The sequence below is a fragment of the Siphateles boraxobius genome, unplaced genomic scaffold (assembly GCF_051911475.1).
Source record: "Siphateles boraxobius isolate OS27281-9 unplaced genomic scaffold, OSU_SipBor_1 20, whole genome shotgun sequence".
In the NCBI taxonomy this organism is placed as follows: domain Eukaryota; kingdom Metazoa; phylum Chordata; class Actinopteri; order Cypriniformes; family Leuciscidae; genus Siphateles; species Siphateles boraxobius.
Window position 1 is genome coordinate 19,278,583 of NW_027508811.1, and position 20,154 is coordinate 19,298,736.

The following is a 20,154-nucleotide window of genomic DNA, read 5'->3' on the forward strand; positions in this document are numbered from 1 at the left end:
AAAGTCCACGGTGTCTCCTCTCAGAACTGATTTCTCCAGGTTCTCGGTTTTCCTCTCGTATGGCTCCTGCGGCCGAGGCCAGCTGCTTGGGCAGGCAACAAATGGAATCAATTTATACCCCTGGAGCAAGGTGGTTTTGATGACATTTAAAATGTTCACAACGTAAACTCTGGATATAAACATTTCAGGTCAGGAAGAGTTTAGAAATGTCTTTCATAAACATACACAAGGAAGATTTTTGACTTGTTTTTGATAGATGGCCAGTCGTGTGTTCAAAATGTAATTCAATTTGTCATCCTATGTCCTGACAGAGAGAGAAAGAGAGAGAGAGGAAAGGTATGGAAGATGCAGGAAAAAATTAGGACTTATTAGATCTGACCAGAAGTGTGTGTATTTGGAAAATTAAAGCAGATTGTGATATCTGCCTTTAGAGAAGCTCAAATACACATTAAATAATGGAATCATTATTTAAAGTCAAAGTGAACATATAAATGTATATGTATATGCATATATATGCTCAAATAGAGGTTGAAAAATACAGATCTTATACATGAAGGGTATAGTATTGTTCAGTAAACACAGAAGAGTGATATAAGCAATGAATCGTTCAGTGAAAACACGAATGTTTATTTAGCAATGTAGCCTACTGCGAGTCTGACCATTTAGAAACACTCCATTGGTTTATTCTATTTAATTTTGTGTCCAAGTTTTCTCTGATACAATGTTTAAAGTGTTTAGTATTATTTCAGTTTAATGAAAATGGAAATGAAATAATTTGTATTATTAAATAAAATGTAAATGTTTAAATCCAAACTAACTCTTATACAATGCAAGGTACCCTGTAATAAGTGGATATAATAAATTCAGAATATAGTACATTCGTTTCTGATGTCACTAGGTGTGTGTGTGTGTGTGTGTGTGTGTGTGTGTGTGTGTGTGTGTGTGTGTGTGTGTGTGTGTGTGTGTGTGTGTGTGTGTGTGTGTGTGTGTGTGTGTGTGTGTACACAAAACATAACTCCCGAAACATAATTTTAATAAAAATGCCATAGGTATAAAGTAAATACAGTTTTTATTTACATTGTAAAATGCTGAAAGATTTCTGTTAGGGTCTATACAGTTAGGGAATAGAATACTGTATACTGTTTGTACAGTATAAAAGACCATTGTCTCCATAAAACATGGAAACTCAACAGTGTGTGTGTGTGTGTAAAAGCAGCATATTGTGTCGTTTTTATTCTGTACTAAAGCAGAAATTATCCTTCACCACTCGCTTTTATATTCTTATACTAACAAATATACTATATCTTATAAATATCTTATACTTTTTTTTCTGTTACAGATCATAAGATATTGGTGATGCATTGGAATTACAACTACACTTAATTTCCCAGCCTTGTAGTTTTAGCGTTAGTGTTAAAGGACAAGGTTAGTGTTAAAACCCTACACTGTAAAAATCTCTTTCTGCAGCTTGACCATCTTAATTGATCCTCCATTAGTGCTTTATAGACACTGTGTCCTTCGTCCTGTGCCTCTTTTATAGATACTAATAAAATGTTCAAAGTCCCTGTGCAGCTCCTTATCATGCAACAGTGTTTTTATGCCCTGCTTACACCGGGAGTGTGACTCTGTCTCTCTACTGTACAGTCTGATGATGAGGGTACGGTTTCACGGGCCCTGCCTTCATGTCACAGCCTGGCACCATTTTATGACTGGAAAAAGAGAAAGAGGAAAAGAGAGACGCATTAAATATATATATATATATATATATATATATATATATATATATATATATATATATATATAAAGACGGGATGTGGTTGGGGAATGCCGGGAAAAATAAGCAAACTTTATTTATTAATTTGTACAAATATGTTTATGCTAAATGATTTTTATTAAATACACACATTTCACAAAAGCATTTACCGTTTTCTCAAAGTTATATAAATGTATTTCATATATGACTGACTCTGGTTCCTTGGCCAAGCAGCGCACTAGGGGAAATAGTGATTATAATGACAGGCCTCTGATTTCAGTCTGTGCGCATTGAGTTACTTCTTGTTATTGGTTTAAATCATATATTTCTGTTTCTAGTTGGAAAAAAAAAACTGTTGGATTTAGGAATGTGAAATATCGTGGAATTAATACCTCTAGAAGGATATGATGTGAGCAATTCCTGTATGTACACGACTGTATATGATAAAAGCGGACCCTGTCCTATGCATCAACAAGTGTAGTATCTCCAGTGCTGCTGCAGGGAATGATGAAGTTTTGTGGCTCAGTTATGACAGACTAAGAATAAGAAGATAGAACATCACATTTATTTATTTATATATTTTCAATGCGCAGCTGCATGATGACAATGTTCACAATGAAGCAAACTGATTATACCATTTTGCTTGAATGTTTTTGCAGATGATGAGACTGGTTTTTATAGTAGGTCAGTCACTTAAGTTTTTGAACTGACTTTTAGATTTTTAAGAAGTGTGTTCACAATGACAAATGCGCTGTATATCACTGAAAGCTATGCATTTCTTATTATTTTTGTATTATTCATTAATTTATTCATTGTGAGAATGCACTAGCAGTGGCTGGTTGCATAAACAGCTTAGACTGGTTTTACGAGTCATCTAATAGTAATCTAATATTAAGACTGGTCATAAATTTTAAAAATCAATAACATAAAAAGGTAGTTTAGTCTAATTTATTTGAATCTGGAAAGTTAGACTTATTATCTCTAACCCCCCTAGTTGGTCAGACTAGTTCTTAAGGCACAGTCTTAACATAGTATGTTTATGCAACTGGCCCCAGAACAGCAAATTGTGTGGAAGCAACAATGTGTTAAAAGTGTTCTAACTGTTGAATGGTGAAGATGCCTGTAAAACATTTAAAAAGCTTGTAGACTTTTTTGTTTGTTTAAATTGTGTTTGGTATAGAACAACTGTTCCTGTGAATTTTTTTTTTTTTTGTAGAAAAGTTACAATGTTTATCTATTTTGTTTAGAAATAATATTTATGCAGTGTTCATGCATGGGGGAAAGAAGGGATGAGAAAGTGTTGTCTGTGTTTGCATGAAACTGTTTGAGTGTGTAAATATGGTGGATTGGGTGGAATATTTTGAATTTCTATTTATTAAACCAATCTCCTTTGTTATATTAACTCGAATTTCTAATTTCAATGAACTCAAAATTTTAAGGCAACCAGGTAACTTACTTCAAGTTAAACCAACAATAATGTTTTAAAGTGTAGTTTTCTGATTTGGTCCACAATCCAACAACCTAGTAGCAGCCCTGTAGAACATATAGTATCAGAATATTATCTTGACGTAGTCTTGCTTTCCAAGAAGAGATGCAAGAACAACTAAACCTAAGTGAATAATTTGCTGAATCACCTTAAGCCCCTTTCAAACTAAATTACAAAATCAAAGTAGCACTTACAAATAATTATGCTTGTGTTTTTGAATCAGGGTACGAAGGAAAACAACAATTAACAGTGAAAGTTCCCTCATTCACTAACTTTGTCGACTCGCTCTGATAGGAGAGGAAGTATCTGTTTACTTTGTGATTATGACAATTTTGCTGTCGCAAGGCAGCAAATTCAAACCAGTCGCGAGGCTAGATTACTCCAGACAACATGAAGCCCGTACGTACGGCCGCGCACATCCAGTCCTCCTCCGCTACGATTTCTTCAAAGTAAAATAAACCTTTATACATAATTACAGAGAATTCTGTATATTTTTCTGTCCGTTCCCCTCTAACAAAAAGGGTATATTTTAAGGGCCAAGCATGTCACGCTTAACCACCGGCCTACAAAGTAGATCACACATCGGAGGACCTGACCCGAGTCTCTTGTTTATTCAGAGCAAATTCTAGAGAGAGGGTAAAAGGAGCCTTATTCAGTGCACATTCCAAATCACATGGACTGTCATATTTAGACAGTTCATATATCCCCGCTTCAGAGTTGCCATGTCGTGAAAACATTATCAAAGTAAATATTATGACTGTAGACAGGTTATTTTATGCAAAGAGCGCTAGTGTGAAGTTGGGTCCAATCTTCGGGCCTTGGGCCGGAGAAGGTGAGACGGCTGTGAACATGAAAGCACTGAGGTTGCTTAAAAGCATAATTGAGTTATCAGCCGGGTCTTGATTACGTTATTATTCTGTGCTACTGTTTTTCTTATCAGTCAGTCAACATTTTATTTCAGGAAACAAGCTGGAGGGACGCGTTTGGCTGTGTGCCATGTAGAGCTGTAAGCATGCACCTCAGAAACCCCACACGTGTGCGTACGGTGAGATCTGGACAGTGTCCCCGTGACCAGAGAAGGATGTGAACAATTACCAATTCTCAAAACACTACTTTACCGTAGTTAAATATATTACACGCCTTACAGCCGCGGCTGCGGCCCTCTCTCGCTGCAGCCTGGGATACGTGGACCTTACAGAAATCCAGCCACCTTCAACAGGCACAGTCTACTGCAATTAACCAATCATCATAATCATCATCATGATTACCATCATCATCATCATCATAATCATAAAGTCAATGAACGTGCTTTGTACAAGGTGTTTCTCACTAATTTGCACAAGCCAATGTTCGTTTTTGTTTTATTTTCACTTCTCTTATTGGGAGAGAATTTTTATATATGAAAATATCCAAACACCGTTTTGGTTTTACAGAGATACAGTAACAGATTTAGAGCAGAACGGGGAGTGTGGTAACAAGGTACAAAAATATATATATCTTGCTTATAGTTTGATTTTAACTATTAATGGATGTTCAATTATTACATCATCCTTTATATTTAAATGTAAAAAAAAATAGAAATATCATGGCTAAGCAGACAGAGAGAGTTGTAACATTACTTTATGTAAATTTACTGGACACACTGAGAATGCACAAAATGTGTTTGTGCATAAACTACATTTGACAGAGCTGTGAGAGTGACTAATACACACACACACATTGGCTGTTATGTAAGCCTATATTTTAGAGTTGTAAGCATGTTTATGTATTTGCGTGTATTTTATAATTTAATATTTGCTGATTTGGGATAGTAGATGAACCAAACATTCAGTTTGTATTATTTACTCACCATCATGTTGTTCCAAACTTGTATGACTGTCTTTTAACTATATGGAACACAAAAGAAGATATTTTGAAGAACGGTACAGCTGTTTTTGTCTAATGAAAGTCAGTGATGTCCAAAACAGCATTAGACCCCCTTTGACTTTTTGACTTTAAGGTCATGAAAATACATATTTAATGTTCCCACAAAAGAAAGAAAACTATACACGTTGTAAATCATGACAGAATTGTCATTTTTGGGTGAACTCCCTGTATTTTACTTATTTAGGCTACTTTATGGGGATGGGGAGGACATAAAAAGTACAAGTGATTACCACAATAAATGAAAGCACAAAATGTATTTGTCTATCATTTCCAATTCGTATTAACAACCCAGTGCGTTATAACACAGCACTCAATGCCAATTTAGACAGTATGAAATATGCAGTATAGATTTTTAAAATAGGGCTAGTTTAATTTGTAACAAGCAAATAGCCCATAGGAAAATAACATTAAAATTTGACGCATAAAAACAGAGCCCCAAACATTGAAACATCACTTAAACCTCGCTCTCCACGCAAAATGGGCTAATAATTCATTGTTGATAACTAGGCTATTCCATGCACGCAGCATTGAGAGTTTTATATAGCTTAATCTTGAAAAAAATCCACAATATTCTACTAGCCTAAATTTTGCGCAACTGCATCTGCGTGTATAGACATGCCTGCATCAAATAAATACAGACACAATCCCTCCGGCCATGAGGGTGTCCAACCGTAATCCCAACAGACTGATCCACTCCGTATTCAATATGGGGAGTAATTGGCCCTCAATGAGAGGAAATGCGCAGTGCAGCACACAGACCCCATGACACTCGGTGCTAGCACTGAAAGGCGAAACTAGCTCATTTTGATCCTGGATTTAAGAGATGAAACTAATCCTGATTGCCACCAATCAAAACCTGGACTGTAGCCTAATTAGTGAATGCGGATATGGCTCCATGCATCAGAGACAAGTTAAACAAACAATTATATCTGTACAGAACCGCTTCTCGGAAGCTCAAGTTAAACCGTCGGTCGTCTGACACACGCACATTAATAGAGCTAATTTACTGAAGCTGTCAGACGCAATAAGAAACGAAACGGAGCAGTGTTTATTGCATTTTGTTGGTGATGCAAATAGGCGAATTTGAGAATAGAATGCACATTTAAATGATAACAAACACTGATAAATAAATGGTTTTAATCTGGTTAATGCTCTGGAAAGAAAAAAATGTAATAATAGGACCAGCCTACTTGTAGTATAGGCTAATAATAATGAAATAACAATGATTTAAAATAATAGCTAATTATAATGTCTATATAGGCCTCATTATTAGGCAATTTGGCATTCATCCTACATTTATCCTATTTTTATAGGCTATTGTTGTTATTATTATTATTATTATTATTATTATTATTATTGCATTTTTTTTTACGTAGGTTGGACATCATTTTAGAACTATTTTCTATCTAACAGATCTCTCAGGTTTAAATGTGGGCATTTTAAATGGTCGCAATCTGAGGTCGTTTCTGATTTATGGACAGTCAACGGGATTGCGGGCGCCGTTTACACTCAATCACTAGCTGCTAGTTGAAGCTCCTCCGACAGCACACTAAACTGAGGGCATAATGTGTCCACTTGGGCTAAAAGCCGGTGTACGGTTGCATCGCAGTAGCATCTGCCTAATAGATATTGCAGAGATTGAACACAAATGGGCTTCGCATGCTATCACTTCACACCGCTCACAGGTAGAGTCTGTCTGTTTAAATGCTTTATCTTAAGTTATCTCTAAATGGCCCGCTTTAACCGTCCTGATGAAAACAATCATTGAGAGTAATGTGTTTAGCTTTAGCTTATTTTACAATTTAGCATCCGCTTATACCGAAATAAGGATCCACGCTGTAGTCTAAACATTGCACGTGTTATTCACGATTCTTGAAAGATAAACTAGGCGAAATCGATGTAGCAAATATAAGAAATCCGCTTTATTTGTGGATCGGCTGTAATATCTAACCCTGCTAAACTCACCCATTCAGTCAGACGCTTTGCAGAGCGCAGCTTTAATGATTGTTGTCAAATCATATGATTAATGACTCCACAACTGCAGCATTAGCTGGAACAGCGAGGTTTTTTTTGTTCATGACCAAACAGACATAAGACACAGAGTAAGAAAGTAATTGCTTTTAATATAATATAATATAATATACTATAATATAATAGCTATAATATGCCCAATTCTTTCAAATAAATTAAAACAAAACCAGCAAAAAACATATAAGTGCATTGAAAAGATTGGAACAACAAAATGATTGATTTTGAGGTGTGAATGTGTGTGTGTGCAATAGTTTGATTTAGCCTAATTAATCATCCTCAAATCACTAAACCTCTAAATTAGAGTAGCCTAATTCAGGAGATAATTAGTCATGCATTAAGTCCTTTGCTGAGACCAATGTAATCTGGTTTTATTGCTTTACATCTGTGGTACAGAGTTACAAATAATTCTCATTTGAATATTATGCAAATTCCCAGCAGGCATCACACACATCCTCAGGGTAGCTTTGAGAAATAATTAAAATGAATGAATACATATTAACACTTCTATTGCATACAATAAATTTAAACAATATTAGCTATCAAAAACACAATTCATGATGATAATTTGCATTGCTGCAGGCGGCAATGGTTTGTAAATAAAGGTGTTTGTGAGCAGGTGTAAAGGGGGAGTGTGTGTGTGTGTGTGTGTGTGTGGGTGTGTGAGAGAGAGAGAGAGAGAGAGAGAGAGAGAGAGAGAGAGAGAAGCTTCACTTGTGGTATCCATGGTCATGTACAGCATGGATGAAGGTTACTGCTGTCTCTCTTGTGTCAGTGTGCAGGTTACCGTTTCTGACATTGGCCTCTATCTAGGTTAGGGTGTGTGTGTGTGTGTGTGTGTGTGTCTGTGTCTGTGTCTGTGTCTGTGTCTGTGTGTGTGTGTGTGTGTGTGTGTGTGTGTGTGTGTGTGTGTGTGTGTGTGTGTGTGTGTGTGTGTGTGTGTGTGTGTGTGTGTGTGTGTGTGTGTGGCCTGGTAAATCCTATATTGTAGGGACAAAATGTGTGCACAAAGATGGCAAAATCGAAATCCTTGTCCTTGTGGGGACATTTTTTGGTCCCCGTGAAGAAAACAGCTTATGAATCATATAGGCTAAAGTGATGTTTTTTTGGAAAATGTACAATGGGTATGGGTCTGTGACGAGTAGGGTTAGTGTAAGGGGATAGAATATACAGTTTGTACAGTATAAAAATAATTGTCATGGAAAGTCCCCATAAAACATGAGAAGTGTGTGTGTGTGTGTGTGTGTGTGTGTGTGTGTGTGTGTGTGTGTGTGTGTGTGTGTGTGTGTGTGTGTGTGTGTGTGTGTGTGTGTGTGTGTGTGTGTGTGTGCAGACTTTGGCTCAGTCTTATTCTGATATATTACCATTTGATCCTTCAGTTTCCTGCCATTGATCAAGCCCCACCTATTCAGCTGATGGGCCAGAGGAGAAACCCGATCACCTAACAAGAAAGCAGCAGAGGAGAGAGGAAGGAGAAAATGAGAGAAATGGTACAAGCCTTCACCACAGCCTCTTTTTCCCTTCTTACCTAGAATATATCCCACTCTGTGCATCTCAGTTTTTCTGTACCTACTTTACATTTACACATAATTCATCAGCGGCAGCTTGTCACCATACGCTGCCTGTGATTCACATTCAGAAATGCTACCAGGCGACTAACAATATTATCCTTATTTAGCATCTTCCCAAACTGTATGAAGTGTTGCAGTGATCACACACAGCAAAACTGTCTTGTATATATGTTGCTAAACCACAGACAGGCATTACAGTATCATATTAACTCGATGATTATTAGCTGACAGATCTGTCATTAAGGCAAATATTGGGAGAGTGGCAATTATAGTCTGTGGATTCCTTTTACACTGACATACATCATCCTCATCTTCTCTTTTACACATACACACACACAGCACTGAGAGACTGAGTGACAGTAGATCAACTAGCCTGGCCCCGTGGAGGTCATAACCCACACCATCTGGATCTGATCGAGCTGTGCACAGAAAGGTGCTGCGTTTGCAAGGTATAGCCCCTTTAGCAGTGGGAACCTGCTACGCTGTTACTCTCATATTGGACTGTTGAAGCTGGGCATCTGAATGCATATTCATTCTTTGGTACTGCTGAAAGACGAGTGTAATGTTTGGAACTACTAGTGTATGGAAAATTGAGATGCTGGCAGGTTTAATGTGATGATTTAGCCATCCAATGTAAATGTACAAAACATTATATTCTCCCATGTGAGGGGGAAAGAAAACAATGACAGACTTTTAGGTCTTTTTTGCGTAAAAGAAAACGTTAACGTGTGTCTGTCGGGAAGCTGTTCAAGTATACGCTTGGCCTGAGAGAGCTCAAGTCATTCACTCCAGCGGTGTAACTGTCAATTACTGTCCTTATCGGCTTACAACTGGGGAAGGTGAGCGAGTGACAAACCTCTCTTTGAGGTTTTAGGTTACACAATATGGATACAACAAACTGTCACTGGGCTTTAGAGGCCTCATTGAGGAACCTGGGGAAATTCCGTCCTGGGTCAATGCACATAGTGTCTGATTCCAGGAGTTTTGGGTGAGATAATCTCTTTGCAATGAACTTAAACTTCAAAATCTGCACTAGTTGACCAATATCCACAGCGTGAAGTAAATCTGTGGCACTTTCAAATGCTGACGGATACGTCTCACACCCGATGATATATAAAGTTGGGTCTCAGTAGCCCATGTTCTTCTGTGGAGTCTTGTGGTGCCCTTGTCACAACGGCACTGACAAATGATCAGGCTCAAATAACGGCACACTGCCGCTGTCAGTTCCACAGAGACATGTAAACAATATTTTGATGAAACTAAATTAAGCGTGTAAACGTTTCTCTAAAGAATCACAGCAGACCAACACTCTATTCTACCTGTCACTGCTGCTGCATTTCACATTTCTTTCTCTTTGTATATAACTTGTGAATTACTTAGCCTGAGAGTAAGCGAACAGAATCAGGCTCATGGGACATAATGCGTGTAGATGGGAAAATTGTGCCAATTTGAATCTTAAAAAATGAACTGGTCATTAAATAGTGTAGTTTTGCCACTATAGTTTCGCCAGGGTTCTAGATAGCTATGTTTAGGATAAATATTTTTAAATGTTTATGCTTTTTCTAGCATTTTTGCATTAAATCTTAAAGACTTAAAAGAATAGTCCACACTAAAATGAAAAATTCTGTCATCATTTACTCTTTCTAATACTGTTCCAAACCTGTTTGACTTTATTTCTTAAGCAGAAAATATAAGTAGATATTATGAAGAATGTTGAGCAAACAGACTTCCATTGTATGGAAGAAAAACCACTGAGACTGTTTTTTTTATGAATATATTCTTTTATGTTTCACAACAGAAAAGAAGTAATACAGTTTTGAACCAACAGCAGGGTGAATAAATGACAATAAGGTTTGTTTTGGGTTGGAGGAACAGCTTAACTGGCATGTTGAAGGGCATACATTATTATTTAGATAATGAAACTCACAATAAATCACATTAAACTATGATAAAGTCAGATACTGGTGTTTAATTATGTATTGTTTAGCAAAGCAACCTCTTAATTGTGCAGTATTGCGGTCATATTTTAGATTATTTCCTATTATGTAAAGACGTAAGATATAATTTTGCTTGTATGGTTTTGGTATTTAAAGTTCAAAATATGAATTCTTGGACAAAATAAAGCATTTAACATGAGGCAGAAAATTAAGCTAACAAAAATCACAGAGAGCAGTAAATTAAAATGTTTATATCAACTTTTACGTTTGCTAAATTTATTCCCTAGTGATTCCTGCCAAGCAATGTCAATTTATCAAGTTATATGGAAGATAAGGTTCTACTAAATTTGTATTACCAGATACAAACCATCTCAATTGTATATTTATTTTAAAACGAAACATTGCAGCAAATGATCTGTCTGCAAAAGTCTGTTAATAACCTGTTTCTAGTTGGTTAAAAAAAATTCGCCGTTGACCAAAGATCACTAAAGCATCAATGGTGGCTATTGTTGGTGAGGAAAAGCTGAGAGCGCATGAAAGACATGGGAAGCAATAAAACCACCCAAGGGCTCAGATTTCTTCCTCCTTATTCATATCTCCCTCTAAAGCAATTATCCATTTAGTTTGCTAATTTAGCTTTTCCTTTAAGTCTAGCATAAAGCAGGGTTGTAATTAAGACCTCAAACGGAGAAAATACATCTTATCAGAATACATCAGCCTGCCATCACAATGATAAGTGATGGTTATTACTCCAAGGGTCATTTCGCTGTTTATGCTATTTCACAATATTGTTAAGCGGCTCGTATTTTACATGTGACAAAACATGAGTCTGTATCTTTTCAGCAGAATCTTAAAGTAAATAAACGGGGCCCTACCATAGCACTCCCCTACTGAGAGCAGCTAAGATTGCCCCATCACTCTTTATTATTTTTTCTACTTCACTCCTTGCTTTTATGCATTTTATTAAGAGCTGTAAAGCTAAGAGTCTTTTTGTATAAAATATATACAAACTTCATTTTATTAGACCACAAGCCACAATTTCACTGTTTGACAAGAAAATAAGTTGAAAGTGAAAAAAGTCACATTGCTCAGCTCCATCTAGAAGGCATTTAAAATGTCACTCCATCTGACCCAAGATATCTTTAACAGCATCAATGCATCAACAAAGGCCGGATAGTCGGGCTAATGTAAGACTAATGCAGAAAGCGGGAGCTTGTTTTTATTACCGCGCAGCCCAGTGTTTGAGCAATTTCTCGATTTTCTAAAGCCCACGTTGACAGGCCCACTCTTTGAGCCAAGCCCCAGCAGATGACCAAACATCGCTTAATGAAACCAGCAGGACCCGTGCACCCAATGCACAGAAGAAAAAAACATGGTGGCCAAAGCAGAATAACTCAAATGGAATAGCCAATAAGTTCACACATCCAACAGAGAGTTTAATGTAATGTTGTGGTTTAACAGTTATAAACAAAGCAGACATCTTCCTTTATGTGGCTTACTTTGCAGGAAACGTTGTGATAAATCACTTGACCTCTGATCCATAGGCAGCGAGGGAAGTGTGTGTGTATGGGTTTCTGAGCCATTCAACCAAAGTAAGCGTATTAGAGTATGTAGAGTGTGAACAAACATTTTTCTTGTTCCGTAAACAAATATTTATGTATACACTCAAAATACCATTAAAAAATTATGTTTAATATTTTTTTGATTGATATAATGGGTTAGTTCTATCTTTCTAAAAAATTCTATCATTTTACTCACCCTCATGTCACCCTCAACAAACTTTGGATAATATTATTTTGCAAATAAAGTGGTAAAAAAAAAATCCCCGCAAACAAAGCACTTGCGTCGCTTCATAAAATTTAGGTTAAACTGGAGTCACATGGAATACCTTAACGATGTATTTCCTACCTGTCTGGGCCTTGAATGTGTAAGTTGCGTTGGATCTCTATGGAGGGACAGAAACCTCTCAGATTTCATTAAAAATATCTTCATTTGTGTTCCGAAGATGAACAATGGTCTTACTGGTTTGGAACGACATAAGGGTGTGTAATTGATGACAGAATTTTTAGTTTTGGGTTAACTAAACCTTTGCTGAATCATAAATGTTACTGACCCCAAATGGTAGTGTGTGTGTGTGTGTGTGTGTGTGTGTGTGTGTGTGTGTGTGTGTGTGTGTGTGTGTGTGTGTGTGTGTGTGTGTGTGTGTGTGTGTGTGTGTGTGTGTGTGTGTGTGTGTGTGTGTACTTCTGTCTTCTATCTAGATGCTTTAAATTATCTATAATGTGCCTTAGACTTTATTTTGAGCTTTGTAGTTTGTGTCACAATACAGCACAGACCAACTTAAAAAATGACAACAACCCAAAGGTCTGAATAATCAGAAGTTAAGCACTGTTTTTTAATGAAAATAAATAAATAAACAAAAAATCATTAGAGTGACCTTTCTTGGTGTTTGCTTTTGATCCTGTCTGCCTCCTAATGTAGAGTTTGAGGAAATGATCCAATAAAACTGGATCATCTGTCTAAGAGCAAGACAGCTATGAGCAAATCGATATGATACTGTATACTTCAGTGTTGACTCACCTCAGAGCAGTTCTTCAGCCTGTGGTCCTATCTTATAGATTAATAAATGTAAAAATGTTATACTTTACTTATACTTACTTACATATCTATCTATCTATCTATCTATCTATCTATCTATCTATCTATCTATCTATCTATCTATCTATCTATCTATCTATCTATCTATCTATCTATCTATCTATCTATCTATCTATCTAACCTTACGAAAAACCCTGGGTTGACGTATAAAAAATATATTTAAAGGGGTGGTTTACTGCTTTTTTTCTTTGTATGGTTGTGTTTATGGGGTGCAATATAACATGTCTTCGTATTTTTTTTTTTTAAGCCTTATTTTTCATAAATTTCACCTTTATTGTAAGTCGCTTTCTCCTCTGTCATTTGAAAAACCGGTTGACTTCCTGATTCTATGAAACAACTCCCTCAGAAACAGGCAATGGGCTCTGATTGGTTAGTTGAGCCGGTGTGTTGCTATTGGCTAAACTGCCGTAGCGCACGTTGTCCGTAAACTTCACGCCCATTACCTTTACGGGCGAAAGCTGCATGTGCTCCAGTCAAATGTAAATAATGGTGTCAATACTGCCATATCAGTTTGAGCCAGAATCAGACCCAGAAAGAGGCAATGAAGAGAGTCAAGCAGAACCTCCCCAAACACGGCTCTTACAAAACGTTTCTGAATCGTAAATATTTGTATTATTATTATTATTATTATTATATTCTACTATTATTATATAAGAATTTCGATATGCTTTTACTTGAAAATGCTACTGCTGCTTGTTTGCTTTTGAGATACGGTTTTCTTCTGATTAAATATTTAATATAACTGAATAAATGACTGAGTAATAACGTTTTTTAAAGTTATTGTTTTATCGATATAATGAACAACCGTTTATCTTTTCACAAAACTTAGTTTACTCGGTGTATCGTTTTCTTTAGGTGTAAATGTGGCAACTGTGTTAAAATGACAACAGAACGTGAAAACATCTGATAACAGCAAGTGAAATTTGCTGTTGCGATAACATATAATTTTTTGAACTTTATACACGTTTGTCTTATACACACAAAATATCATCGAACTAACTGGCTACTATAAACAAACAGCATTGGCATTGGTTTATGTTCTTGATCAAATCGAAAAATGACGTCATAAAGTATACATGGAAAATACATTTACAAAATTAGTACATAATTACAAATTCAGGTCCAAAATGTTACTGTTTGAAATAGCATAACTAAGTGGCTACTAAAGCCCGCACTGGCATTTGTTTACGTCCTTGATAAAAACTAAAACATTACGTCTAAAATTATACATGCAAATACATTTAAAATGATTAAGTCTTACTTAAAGGTTGTGGCCCAACAACTGCTGCCTCTGGTTTTAAAGTTGGAACTGCTTCAGGCTTTAGTAACAGTCTGTTGTTGAATCCGGCATTGAATTTGTGGAGAATTTGGAAGCTGTTTTCCGTAAAATGCGCAGCACAGAGAGCTAAATTACGATTGTAATTTTCTGGAACATAATCAAACATAAATTGTAGCCATTGTTGACGGACTACAGCGTCCGTAGGAAGCCCGAACACAGAAGACCTGACAGCTGGGTGAAAATAACACACTTTCGACGGCATGGCTACTGCTCTCCACTATAACTCTTCCTCTTCGACAAAGCTGCAGAAATATGGCCCTGTCCCCTTTTTTGCATATTCCGGAGGGAGGGTTGATTATGGGTTAGTTACGTATAAAACCCGGGAAGTATCTCGTTGTAGTCCCATTCGAGTCGTTTTTGTAGGCATTAAACTTCCTGATTTTTAAAAGACAATATATCTGCTTACATTGAACTTTCAGCGCAGCAACTTTGCAGATACTGTTCATGCACCAACAGCAACATTACACACTATTTAAAATGAAAAAAGTGAAATCGCAATCAACCACCCCTTTAATGTTTAATGTCATACAATGCCTTTTTCTTTCTGCTTTCTTGCTGTGAAAAAAACAAATCAAAACAAGACTGTAAAATATGGTATGGTTTTAAGTTTTGCAGTCTAGTCCAGCAGGTCAAGACATCCTATGGTATTTTTCATATATATAAAAAAATCGGTATCATACATTTTTAAGCCAGACAAGTAGTTTGTTGAGGGTTGATTTGTGAAGGACCACACGCCTGGCACATATATATTCAAACGCGCATACCTATCGACTGAACACGTGATGCGCATGATCACGTGATGTCTGTGTTTTCGCGGGTTTGCGTTTTTGAGATTTGCGAAGATTTGCATAATCGTTTTGCAGCTTCGAACCTATTTCAGGCCCTGGTGCAAACGATTAACCTGAAATTCAGGGACAGCGTTCGAGACACCAGGCACTGTTTTATGCGGATGGGCGGCCGGAGCGCATGAAGGGTTTTTCTGTTAGAAAGGTGTCTTGTTAGCGGCCCCTAAGTTAATAACTAATGATCTTTGCAACGGAAGTGAATAAATGAAAACTATCTTTAGCTGGACAATAACTTTATTTTTACTTTTAAATAATCTGTTACAGTAATTTCTATCAGTAATCGATATCACTGTAAAGCTGCTTTGATGGATTTAACAATCCATACCGTTAAAAACACTTTATAAATGAAGGTGACTTGACTTGACTATGGTCAACAGTTTTTAACATTTTGTTTATGAGAAACAGGAAATAATGATAAAGTTAATACAAACAATCTGAATTTTAAACTCCCTTTGCAAGTTATCATCATCATCATCATCATCTTTTTTGATGAAGTTCTAGTCAGACTTAATTATGGCATAAATATACTGATTGTTCCATACAGCAGGATTTTCCATTGAGGAGGGAAACTATATATCAAAACCAGAAATGTTCACTCTTCATAACCAATTTATGGTAATTGTCATATTGATGAAAAGACAGTTATGAAATATGTTTTTATAAATGTCAGGTTTTCATTTCAGAGCAACCCATTGCACAGACTTTCATGTCATGGTTCTTTATTATTTGTTTTTCCACTGCCTGTTGGGTATCTCGGCACAGGACAGTGATGCTTTCGTTTGTTTGGGCCTCTACTGAGGATAAGAAGCTCGTCTGAATCAGTCATTGTTTGTTTAGTCGCTATCTGCCCTCCATATTTGGTTTACAACTAAACTTTGCAACGTGAACTCTGCATCAAAATGATGGTTCACTTGAGCAAACCAAAAACAGATCTGAAACAAATGTATGTGATGTTAGTTTTCAAACTTGCTCTCTTAAAAAGCACAAAAACATGTAATTGTAAAAGCCCCAGGTTAGGATGTTAACCAAAAATACTCTATAATAATCTAGCCTTACTTCAAAAATATCTGCACATGTTATTTGCTATAGCATTTGAGAATAAAATAAACTCAGAGAGAAGTGTAACTGTAGTCTTGGCTGTAGGGACCTGAGGCCGTGCCGTTGTATCCCAAATAAGTCATCAGGATCAAGTTGCTATCCACTGAGGGGATTCAGAGAGGATTGAGTGTTAACCATCATGGCTTCCCTATAAACATGCAATCACACTGACACAGAGCCTATTGTGTAAAGGAGCAGAGAAAGTATGGACAATAGGGAAATGTTGGATGGAGTGAGAGATTGCAAGAAAGTAAGGGTTGAAAAAAGCTTTAAAAAAAGACGATAGGAAGAAAGTGAGAGAGTGACTGAGACAGAAAGGGAAAGGGAGCTCTGTGTGGATGGATGGGCCTGCAGGCCGTAGGGACTGGTGTAACAGCCTCTCGCTCTCAGGTGTCCAGTCGATAACTGATGCATTAGTCTAGAGCTCTATGCCGGTTTTGGGTTTAAACACACATTTTCTTAATACAACATGACCCCATTTCCCTCTCTCATTAATCATGAAACACAGTTAGACTGGCCCATTCGGTCTCTGACAAAGGGGGCAAACCTACTGTTGAACCCCTTTCACACTGCTCACATTGACTCTTATGTGCCTGTTGACTGATGAGAACTATTGGATGTTCTTCTAATACACAGAGTAACTCAGGTTAAACTATGCATTCATTTATGTGCTGATTTGTGACCTCAATATACAAGTTTTCATATTTGTCTATATTTATATATCCTGTTAAGTCCAAACCTGGACATCCATGAAGGGATAATACACGATTTCCGGAGCAACTGGCTATTCCTGTGGTTTGTAAAAGTTTTGTCTACAGACATTCAGAACACATGCACACAGCTATAAGACACAAGTGAGCGAGGATTTCAGGTCAGACTTTGTCATCAGCTCATGGATTCTAGTTATTTGCTGTTTGCCATTGGTGTATTTCCTGCCACCCACACAAGCTTGTCCGGTCTCTTACCCAGCAGCCCTCAGTCCTTCAGTATAGTTACATGTGTCAGATGTTCCACTGTGACTAAACATTTCTGCTCCCATTGGTGTACACTGTTTGAATTCCTCAATTCATCTTATAAACTTGTTTATGAAAGTAAACACTGTGCCTTACGGACACATGTCATGATCATTATCCATAATTTCAACAAAATGGTGCAGGCAGGACTTCAGAACAGAGAGTAAAATGAATTCTGCTAATTCATAAAGAAAAATACAGTTATTTTCCAGCATGAGTTGTAGGTAAATCCCCATGTGGCCAATGGCAAAAAAAATGCCAAAACCATAAAAAGAAAATGAACTTACTATACCATTCAAAAGTCTGGACACACCTGACTTTATATATATATATATATATATATATATATATATATATATATATATATATATATATATATATATCATTTATATATAATGCATTTTAATAATAAAATAATTTTAAATAAATTGCATTTTTTTATTATCAATTATTAATAATTTACTTTTTTTTTGTCTTTTTCTTTTTTAGTATATCAGGTTATACCTCATAAAACTGAGTGTGCAATTTCAAGGCAAAGGTTGGCTTCTTTGCTGAGTTAAAATGTTTTGGTCATTGCATAATGCTTACTTCCATAGTTCATAGCTTGATTATTTAATAATAGTATTTTTTTAAATAATAGTAATAGCATTTTATAATAATAGTAATAGCAAAGAATAAGCCTACTTTTTATCTAACTTTTTTTGATAACTAATCAACTTTTTGTGTATGTTTTTTATGTATTGCACTTGCATTTGTAATATACTTATTTGTTATATTTAAATTATATGTATTAATATTTAAATATATATATAAAAATATATTTTAAAATATTCATAATTTGTTATACATTTTATAGGAATACCTATTTGTAGTGTGCTGTTGAAAAAGACATGTAAAGACTTCAGTCTAATGAGCTGTCATTATTCCCACAGTATAGACTGATGAGAGACTGTGACCAGTACATTCATCTTGTGTTCTCAAAGACTACAGAGCTGAACCTGGGTGAGGTCAATACTGCCATACTCTCTATGGGTTAAAGCTGCCTGTGTGAGTGACTAGCGGCAGCTCTATAAAGGCTTGTGAGATTGTGCAGGAAATAGAGGAAACTGGAGTCTGAGGGAGACTGGGAGACGGAGGCCTCAGCAGAGCAAGGAGGAACAGTTCAGATTGGGTTTACTGGCCTGTCAGTCTGTCAGTGATACCCCCACTGCATCAGTCTGTCAGCACTGCATACAACAGACACCCACACCCACACACACACAGAGAGAGAGAGAGAGAGAGACAGGACACGCGCGATAAACTTAAAAATACCCTTTTCATAACCAATTTTCCAGCTAGCCTAAATTAGATATAATATAATATAAAACGGAGCTTGCTGGTTAACACCAATTCTGAGTAGATGCAAATATTGTGGATTTTAAATATGTTTTGGAAAGCTGTGTGTGCCATCATCAGTGGCAAAAACCTTGGAGAAATTCAATCCAAAACTGTGGCCGTATCGATGAGTGACAGGATGTTGCGGGAGAAGCAACACCATGTACACAGATACCTTTCGTGATACTGTGAATGTCTTCCAATATACACACTCATACACACACCCCCACAACACACTCTCAGAGATGGTATTTCAATACACAGGCTGGGCAGTATGGAGCTCTTTCTGTCTGTGTGGTTTCCTGTGAAAGCTTAGCAGCTGATTTTACCATCGACCACAACAATAGGCCTGACACCAAATACTCCTAAACATACACACACAAACACACACATACAGAAAAGATGAGACCGAGAGAGCTCAGTGGATGTGTGTTGTGTTACAAGGTCAATAAGATCAGAATGTTTATCTTGATGTGTAGCCAACCCTTCTTTCAGACATTAAATTGATTATTACCTATTAAGGCAAATAGTTAAATAGTTAAGTTAAATAGTTCATAATTGTCTGATAATCTGCCCTCTACCACCATATTTAATATCATAATTTGTAAAGTTCCATCATTGTTGTCTTCTTTCTACTCAGGGACACTATCTGGCTGTGAACCTGATGGACAGATCAATTTAGACCTTGAGATTCTATCGATACCAATCCCCATGTAGCCTCTTACCCAGTAAAGGCCACTTAAGCACAAGAGGTCCCATCAAGTTAACATTGATTCCCTCATCAATCCACTTCTGGATGGACGGACAATGGGCTATTTTAAAAGTTGCAAAGCCCATGTGTAATGTCGGATGGCCAGACATTGAGGTAACAGTGGCAGTATTTTAAGCATGGTGCTGTGTCAATAGTTGTAATGTTAGCTACATGCTACGTACGTATACATGTACATGCACTTTAAACGTTAGATTTCTGTCAGACTAAAAGCAATCAAAATGTTTTATAATTTAAAAAGCACTTAAGTACAATATATATTAAGGATATTAGGGGTGTAAGAGTACATGTATTCGTCCTGAACCGTCACGGTACGGACGTCATGGTTCGGTGCATACAGTCAGACAACGAGTACAG

At 36.6% G+C, this 20,154-nt stretch overlaps 2 long non-coding RNA genes across 4 annotated transcripts in view; one reads left to right on the top strand and one right to left on the bottom strand.

Annotated features, from left to right (window-relative positions):
• Positions 1-1,062: 1,062 nt before the first annotated feature.
• Positions 1,063-20,154, bottom strand: part of LOC143745269 (uncharacterized) — a 37,711-nt gene continuing 18,619 nt past the window's right edge. The window contains exons 2-4 of one of the 2 annotated variants that reach the window (XR_013205970.1): positions 13,282-13,312; positions 8,558-8,634; positions 1,063-1,709 (exon numbers count right to left, since the gene is read on the bottom strand). This is a non-coding gene — a long non-coding RNA (uncharacterized LOC143745269). The remainder of the gene's footprint in view (positions 1,710-8,557; positions 8,635-13,281; positions 13,313-20,154) is intronic. The other variant, XR_013205969.1, reaches the window with a different exon arrangement.
• Positions 6,695-18,611, top strand: LOC143745271 (uncharacterized). 2 transcript variants are annotated; one of them, XR_013205971.1, is made up of 3 exons: positions 6,695-6,850; positions 8,573-8,683; positions 18,587-18,611. It is a non-coding gene; the product is annotated as an uncharacterized LOC143745271 (long non-coding RNA). The 2 variants fall into 2 exon arrangements; XR_013205972.1 differs by lacking the exon at positions 18,587-18,611 and adding an exon at positions 17,374-17,429.